Here is a 7,443-nt window from a genome sequence, read left to right as displayed (position 1 = left end):
TGCTAAGAGGACTCAGGGGTCCAGTGCACCCAGCAGCAGCACTGGGACGTCCCAGGCACTCGCAGCAGCCAAGGAGCAGCAGCCAGTCTGCTGAGCCACTTGGAAAATTTGATCCATGCTAATTATGCTGAAAAAAGCTCTTTTGATAATGAGTATGAAATGGAAGCGTAGCTAATACTCATCTCTGAGTGCCATTAATCTTTAAAACTGGAACAATAAGTGAAAACACTGCAGGGCATATGAAGCAAGGTGTGATTCACATCTGCTCCTCCATGGCTGCCTGATTTATTGGCACGAGGCAACTTTCCTGCACTGTTTCAACAGAGCTGCATTACATAACACCACAGCCTGCCTTGCTCTGCTTGCCTTTCCAATCCAAGCATCTCCTCGGAGTTTCTCGTGATCTTCTGTCCTTTCCTGGGACAGAAGGAGCACAGGAGATGAGTCCTCCAAAGCCACGACTCTCTCCCAGGTGTTGGCCTCTCCAGAGATGTTTCTTTCCTCCTGGCCATGGCAGCTGCTGTGGCAGCAGGGACGTGGCTCTCCAGCCTGGGTATACTGGGTATACTGGGTATACTGGTGGGGCAGGGCAGCAGAGGCTCCCAGGGCTGCTCTGGGCAGCCAAGGGGGCTGGGGGGGATGGAGACAGGGGGATGGAGGCTCCCTCTCCATCCCTGCTGTGCCAGGAGCACCTGGGGTACCTGTGCTCCCCCTGCCCCGCACACACACTCTGTACTGAGCCCAGGCTCTCCACGACCTCTGCCACTCACACAGATGCATCTAGCTCACTTTTGATGCCTTTTATTTTCAAATAGCTCTCTCTGGGACTCACCATCTTTTATTTAAATTGTGGGTTTGCTGAAGTGACCTTTTAGCTGGCTCTGAGGAGAGATGGGGAGCTGCAGTCCCAGGAACGCTGCCGACCCTGTGGCTTTGAACTTGTTCAAAGCCTCTCCTGCCTTTTGGCCATACCCCTCAGTACTGCCTTTGCATGGATTTTTCTCCCACACTCCTGAAAAGACATCATCAGAGACATTTCCCCTCATGGGCTCTTTAATATTTACAATGACTTTGTGAATAGATAATATATTCCACCTTTTTTTTTTCTTTTAGCCTTTTAAAAGCACATGCTCCTTGTGCAGCTGGAGGAAGAAGCCGAGTGCTAGCTGCCTTTGAGGCAGGACAAACAGACCTCGGGGAGATGAGGGTTGCTCTGAGCCTTGCTCCCTGCCTGCCCACAGCTCCTGGCAGTGTCCTGGGGCAGCCACAGACCTGGGGTGGCCCTGCCAAGTCTCCTACTGCAAAAGTCCTCAGAACCTTCCTCCCTCCACTGACTAAGCCCAAAGCTGATCATCTTGGTAGCTGCAAGACAATCCAAATGCAAAACAAAATGCTTCTAAAAACTGTCCCACAGATTGCCAAGCATCTTATAAAGCCTGGCCATGGGCTTAAGTATATCAAAATCATGTGGATGCCTTTTGTCAAGATGGTTCTAAGGCAGGAAGGCAGCAAGCAGCTTACAACCCAGAAGTGTCACAGATGTACTCGTGAATGCTTGTCCATAATTTTGTTTATTCCAGCCTGCAAGTCCAGGAGGGACTGTCAGATCCTGTGTTCTGATTCTTCTCTATGCTGCCATCACTGCACTTCACTCAGAGAGCCAGGGCCCAGTCCAGCAGCTCCAGCTGGGTTTTGGATTGTCAGTCCTGGGGAGGCTGAGCCACAGCAGCTCAGGAAGGAGGGCAGAGAAGGGGAACGGTGCCTTGGTGCTCCCAAGAGCTGGACTGTGATCCCTGAAGCAGGGGGAGGTAAGAACTCTCTGATCCTTGGCTTTTTCACTTGGACATAAACTTCCTCCTTGCCTCAGACCTGGTGAATGTATAAACCCAGACACATGTGAGCAGAGCAGAGCCAGAAATGTCAGTGGAGGCTTCATGCAGTGCTGCACGTTGGGTGACAGGACCCTGAGCAAGGTGCAGCCTCCTGCAGCAGCAACACACAGCAGGCCAGGTGTTCTTCAGGGCAGCAATCCCTCCTGGCCTGCAGAGATGACAGGGCTGGTGCTGAGGAACTCAGGGGCTCTCCTCGGGGTGACTCCAGGCTGAAACAGCCCCTGAGGTGGGCTAGCCATGGCAAGGCTGATGAGGCACACAACTGTGCAGAGGGGCACATTTTTTCCAGTCCATGTTGCCCTAACAAATAAATGTCCTGGGACACAGACAATAATGTTTTTATGAGACTCTAAATTCTAAACTGAAATGCTCTTTGTAGTGGACTAATAGCCAACACGTGTCCCTTCATCTCATGCTGAACTTTTGTGGTCCTACAGGGGTAAAAAAGGCTCTGGTGAACATTTACACTGAGCACTTTGTTCTCACAGATTTGTAGAGCAAAGAGAATAATGCATTGAGACTCTCAGCCCGTGCCAGCTTGGCTTCATTTGTCCTTCTGAACTTGCCCTGAGAGATAATGTTTCCTTCTAATCTGCTGCCGTCCACCTACAGCAGGGACTGAGTGAATAATTCTCCCAAACAAGCCTTTATTCTTAAAACTCTGCCTGCCCCTAACCCTTTCTCCCCCTTACAGAGTAATTGTTGTGCTCATGACATGCTAACAGCCTGTGCTGTGCTCCAGCCCACACTGGCTGTAGCCACACAAACGGGGCTCAGGCCCTGCTGCTTGCAGAAAATGCTGTCAGAAAATTATTTCAGAAAATTCGTTCAGAAAATGCTTGCAGAAAATGCTGCTCTTTTGGCATGATCTGAAATGCACCAGGAGGATCACTCCCAGCCTGCCAGGATTCACAGAAATCAGCACATCTTCCAAGGAGTGAGGCTTTTCTCTCCACACATGATAATAAATTACTGTTGCCCTCCTGTAGGAAGATGCAAGGAAAAGGAAACAAGACATCTGAGTCTCTGGTTAATGAGACAAATATTTCCCATTCTTTTCTGCTCAGGTGCTTATGTCACCCTTTCACAATGATATTTTAATAAGCCTTTGTAAGCTCTACAAATTGCCCTTTATATCTGCAGGAGCAGGGAAGCTCCAGGGGATGAGCAATGTATACATTGAAAACACAAGAAAAGCCTTATCTAGCTCCTGGAAATCACTCTCCAGAGACATCTGGAATGGGTGCCCCTCTGAAAACATCCAGGGGAGAGGTATTAGTGATTTTTAAATGATATTATATTATTTATATTATTCTTTTTATTTATATAAATATTATTAGTTATTATAGTATACATTATTTACTAATTTTAATATTATATTATTAACTATAATAGTAAAATATTATATTTAATAGGTTATTATTAAACTGATATTATTTATATTATTAGTTTTATTTATATAGATATTATATTACTTATAATATCCGTTATTATAGAATATTACTTATATTATTTAGTAATTTTAATATTATAATATTATATCATTGATATTATCAGTTTATTTCTATAAATATATTATTTATTTGTTATTATATTATATTATATTATATTATATTATATTATATTATTATATGATCAGTAATTGCAATATTATATTATTATATTATTTATATTATGTTTTATTTATATAAATATTGTGTTATTTATAATATTTGGTATTATTTATATAATTTAGTAATTTAAAATTATATCATTTAAATTATATTTTTATTATATTTATATTATATATTTATATGCTATATTCTATATTTATATTTTTATTTTATTATATTTCTATTATTTGATATTATATTTAATTTTAGAGTGCTGCCTTCAGGGTGCCTTTCAAACAGGCCAAAGCTAAGCTGAGGTCAGCCCCCATGGTCAGGGACTGACAGGCAGCTTTGTTCCTTTGTTCCTAACCCTGCTCCTGAGCTTAGGGAACGGCCAAGGGTCACCTCTGATACCTCCCAGAAGGCACAAAAGCTGCAGCCTGCGCTGCTCTGAACCCTGAGCTGGCTGGCACAGGGCTCCTGTGAGAAGGGGGGGCTGCAGCCAGCCCTGCTCAGGGCCAGGGGATGGCTTGGGTTGGAGGGAAACTGCCCGGCTGGGGTGGCACAGGGCTGGGGATGGCACAGGGATGGGGTGTCACAGGGATGGGGTGGCACAGGGATGGGGTGGCACAGGGCACATGCCCAGTGTGGCACAGGGAGCACGCACACCCCCAGGTGCAGGTGAGCTCAGACGTGTCCCTGTGGGTGCCGAGGAGCAGCGCTCCTGTCACTGTGCCGAACGCAAGCTGTGTGCGCTGCTCCCACACCAGTCCGTGCATGGCAAGGGGGATTCTGCAGGAAATGTAAGGACAAATCCCTTCCACAGGCTCACACAGCAGCGTGGGGATGCACAACCAGGCAGGTGTGTGCACATCCACCCCCATGTGGGCACAAACCCTGCTCAGAGCAGGAGAAAAACCAAAAAGGCACCGAGAGAGGCTGAGCTCAGGGCTGAGCCCCTGCACAGCCCTCCCTGCCCCAAACCCTTCTCCCCATCCCCATCTCCATCCCCATGGCTCAGCCCTGCCCTACTCCCAGGGCTCCTGAGCTCCCAGCTGCCAGGCAGAGCACAGAACTGTCACTGGCACATCTTCTGAAAAATCCCCTTGCCCAGGATTCTTCTCCTGGGGAGCTGAAAAGCCTCAGAAAAAAATGAAATCAATATTCTCTCATTTGCTTCTCCTGTGTTTTGCTGCTTTGGAACATGGTTGGAGATGGTTTATCCAACAGGTGAATTGTTCTTAATTAATGACCAATCACAGCCAGCTGTGTCAGAGTCTGAGGAGTCAGTCACAAGTATCTTGTTAAACCTTCTGTAAGCATCCTTTCTCTATTCTTTAGTATAGTTTTAGTATAGCATTCCATAATAAATATATATAATAGAATAGAATAGAATAGAATAGGATAGAATAGAATAGAATCATAATATAATAGAATATTATAGAATAGCATAGTATTATTATATTATATTTATTATATTTATTATTATATTATATTAAAATAATAAATTAGCCTTCTAAGGACATGGAGTCCCGTTCATCAATTCCTCCTTCATCCTGGGGACCCTGAAAGCACCACAGAGAGCCCCCAGAGGACAGTTTGTTCTGGGAGAGCAGAGCTCAGAGAGCCCAGGCAGGAATGGCAGATCCTTTGTGTCTCACAGCCTGGGCTCCTGCCAAATTCCTCTGCACCCACTGCCTCCATTAAATGCCTCAATCACTTCTTGGCAATGCAAGCCCCAGAGAAGAGTTGAGAGGCAACTTGAGGCAGTTCAGCTGCTTTCATTAAAAGGTAAAAACACATGCTGAGCAGGAGCTGGGAGCAGGACTGAGCTCTGCCTGCACAGGGCTGCCAAACCCTCCCTGCTGAGGGAGAGCAAGAGGCAGCAGACAGCAGAGCTCCCCACGGTCACAGGCTCTGTCAGGCTGTGACATCCCCACAGTGGCCACTCAAGGGCAGCTGCAGATCCCTCAAGGTGCAGCTCAGTCCTGTTGGTGGCTGGGAAAGCAGAGGGAGAGCACCAAGGTGCAGGGGATGCAGGGGTGCCCCTGCACGGCTGCCCTGGGGCAGGTTCTGGGGTGCAATATGGTTTTTGGCTGGGACCCACTTAATTCCTGCACCTGTAGAGACAGGAGCATTCCCTTTGCCCCAAGTGATTAATCAGAAAGGACCTTCAATTTGTGCAGTCTCAGGGTTTGTGATTGAAACAGGGGGATTTTGTTTCAGTTTCACCAGTGTGTTATTTGAAAAATGCCTAAAAATTGGTGGATCGGGTTCTACAACAGAGCTGCTCAAGAAATTAAAAACATACAAAGCTTTGTTCAGCCTCATCACCGATGTGATGGTTGAATATAAACTCCCCCTTTCTGCTGATCCAGACCTGGCACTGCACCCTGGGGCAGCACAGCCACAGCTCTGCAGGCAGCACAGGGCTGGAGCACCCCTGGGACCCAGCTTGGGGGGTGGTGATCCCTGGGGAGGAGCTGGGGGGTCAGACAGGGGCTGGGGGCTCATTTCCCATTCCAGGCAGGGGCTGGGGGCTCATTCCCCACTCCAGACAGGAGCTGGGGGTTCATTCCCCATTCCAGACAGGGGCTGGGGGCTCATTCCCCAACAGGAGCCCTTGCTGCAGGCTGGCACCTGGGCTGCTGTGGCTGTGCTGGCAGCAGGGAGCAGCAGGGCTCTTGGGGACAGAGAGGGAAAGTCCAGGTGAGTCAAATATTCCTGGCACAGCTGAGCACAGGGAGAGGAGAGGACAAACAGGCAGGGAGCCACAGGCAGAGCACCGTGGAGCTCAGGAGCGGGGATGAGGGGTGTCAGAACTCAGGACGTCCCTCTGGGTGTCTGGAGTGGCCAGGACCCCTGCCAGGGGGCTCAGAGACCCTGGCACAGAGCCCAGAACACCTGTGGGTTTGATAATGACCCATGGAGCAAATTACCAGCTTTGCATGGAGACCAGCAAGCCACAGCAGTTGTAATAATAAAATTATCACTGGGTGAAAAACCAGATTTTTGGGGTTTTAGAATGGGGGTTCAGGGGGCAAGATGGAGGAATCTGGGCGTGTCCAGCCTTTCTCCTTCTTCTTCTTGGCCTCCATCTTCTGCTGTGATGGTGGCACTTTTGGGTTGGTTTAGAGTAGAAGCTCACTGTCTGACATAGGTGATAGGGACTGGGAAGTTATTGTAAATATTGTACACATAGTTTTTAGTATAAAGAGATAACACCACCACCCCGGGGGCAGGCAGAGTGCCTCTGTCCGTCCTGCTGGATGGACCTCAGCAGGGCAGGAGAAAAATGTTTTATAGATAAGAAGCAATAAACAACTCTGAGACTGAAAACTGAAGAGCCCCAACTCATCCTTCGATTGTGCAGGCCACAGCAGAGACTTTTCACCTATCTCAAGGTCACAGCAATCTGCACCTTTCCAGGCCTGGGGACACATCAGGAGTGGCCACTGCAGGGGACCAGGCCAGCAGTGGTGGCAGCTCCAGGGATGCTGAGGAGAGGAGCCACACACACACTGCGGTGTCCAGAGAGGCTCCCCCTGCCAGGAGCTGCCCTGCTCAGGCCACTGTGCCTGCTTGGCCCCATCTCAGGGCTCCTGAGAGCCACTGCCTGCCTGTGCCACCCCTGCTCAGGCAGCTCTGTCTCCCTGCCTGCTGCTCTGCTCCTTCCCTCTGCCCCTCATGGAGTTGCTTTCATCTGCACTCCAGGGGCTCAGCATTAAAAATTCATGTTTCATGGATGTTGCTGCCCATGGCTTGAAAATGGCTTTTTTCCCCCCAGGTGGTGGCTCACAGCAGCTCCTGAAGGACTCTTCTGCTCCGAGTTACCAACACAGGCCAAACCCTCTGGTGTTCCTTGGTTCAGGGCAGGACAGGACCTGCTCCTGCCCTGCAGAGCTGTCCCAGGGGGAAGCTGGGACCTCATCCCAGTGCCCAGGCCATCCCAGCAGGCT

The sequence above is a fragment of the Fringilla coelebs genome (assembly GCF_963513975.1).
Source record: "Fringilla coelebs genome assembly, chromosome: 28".
NCBI classification, from domain to species: Eukaryota; Metazoa; Chordata; class Aves; order Passeriformes; family Fringillidae; genus Fringilla; species Fringilla coelebs.
The sequence above is the reverse complement of the archived record's forward strand: the minus strand, read 5'-3'. Positions refer to the sequence as shown.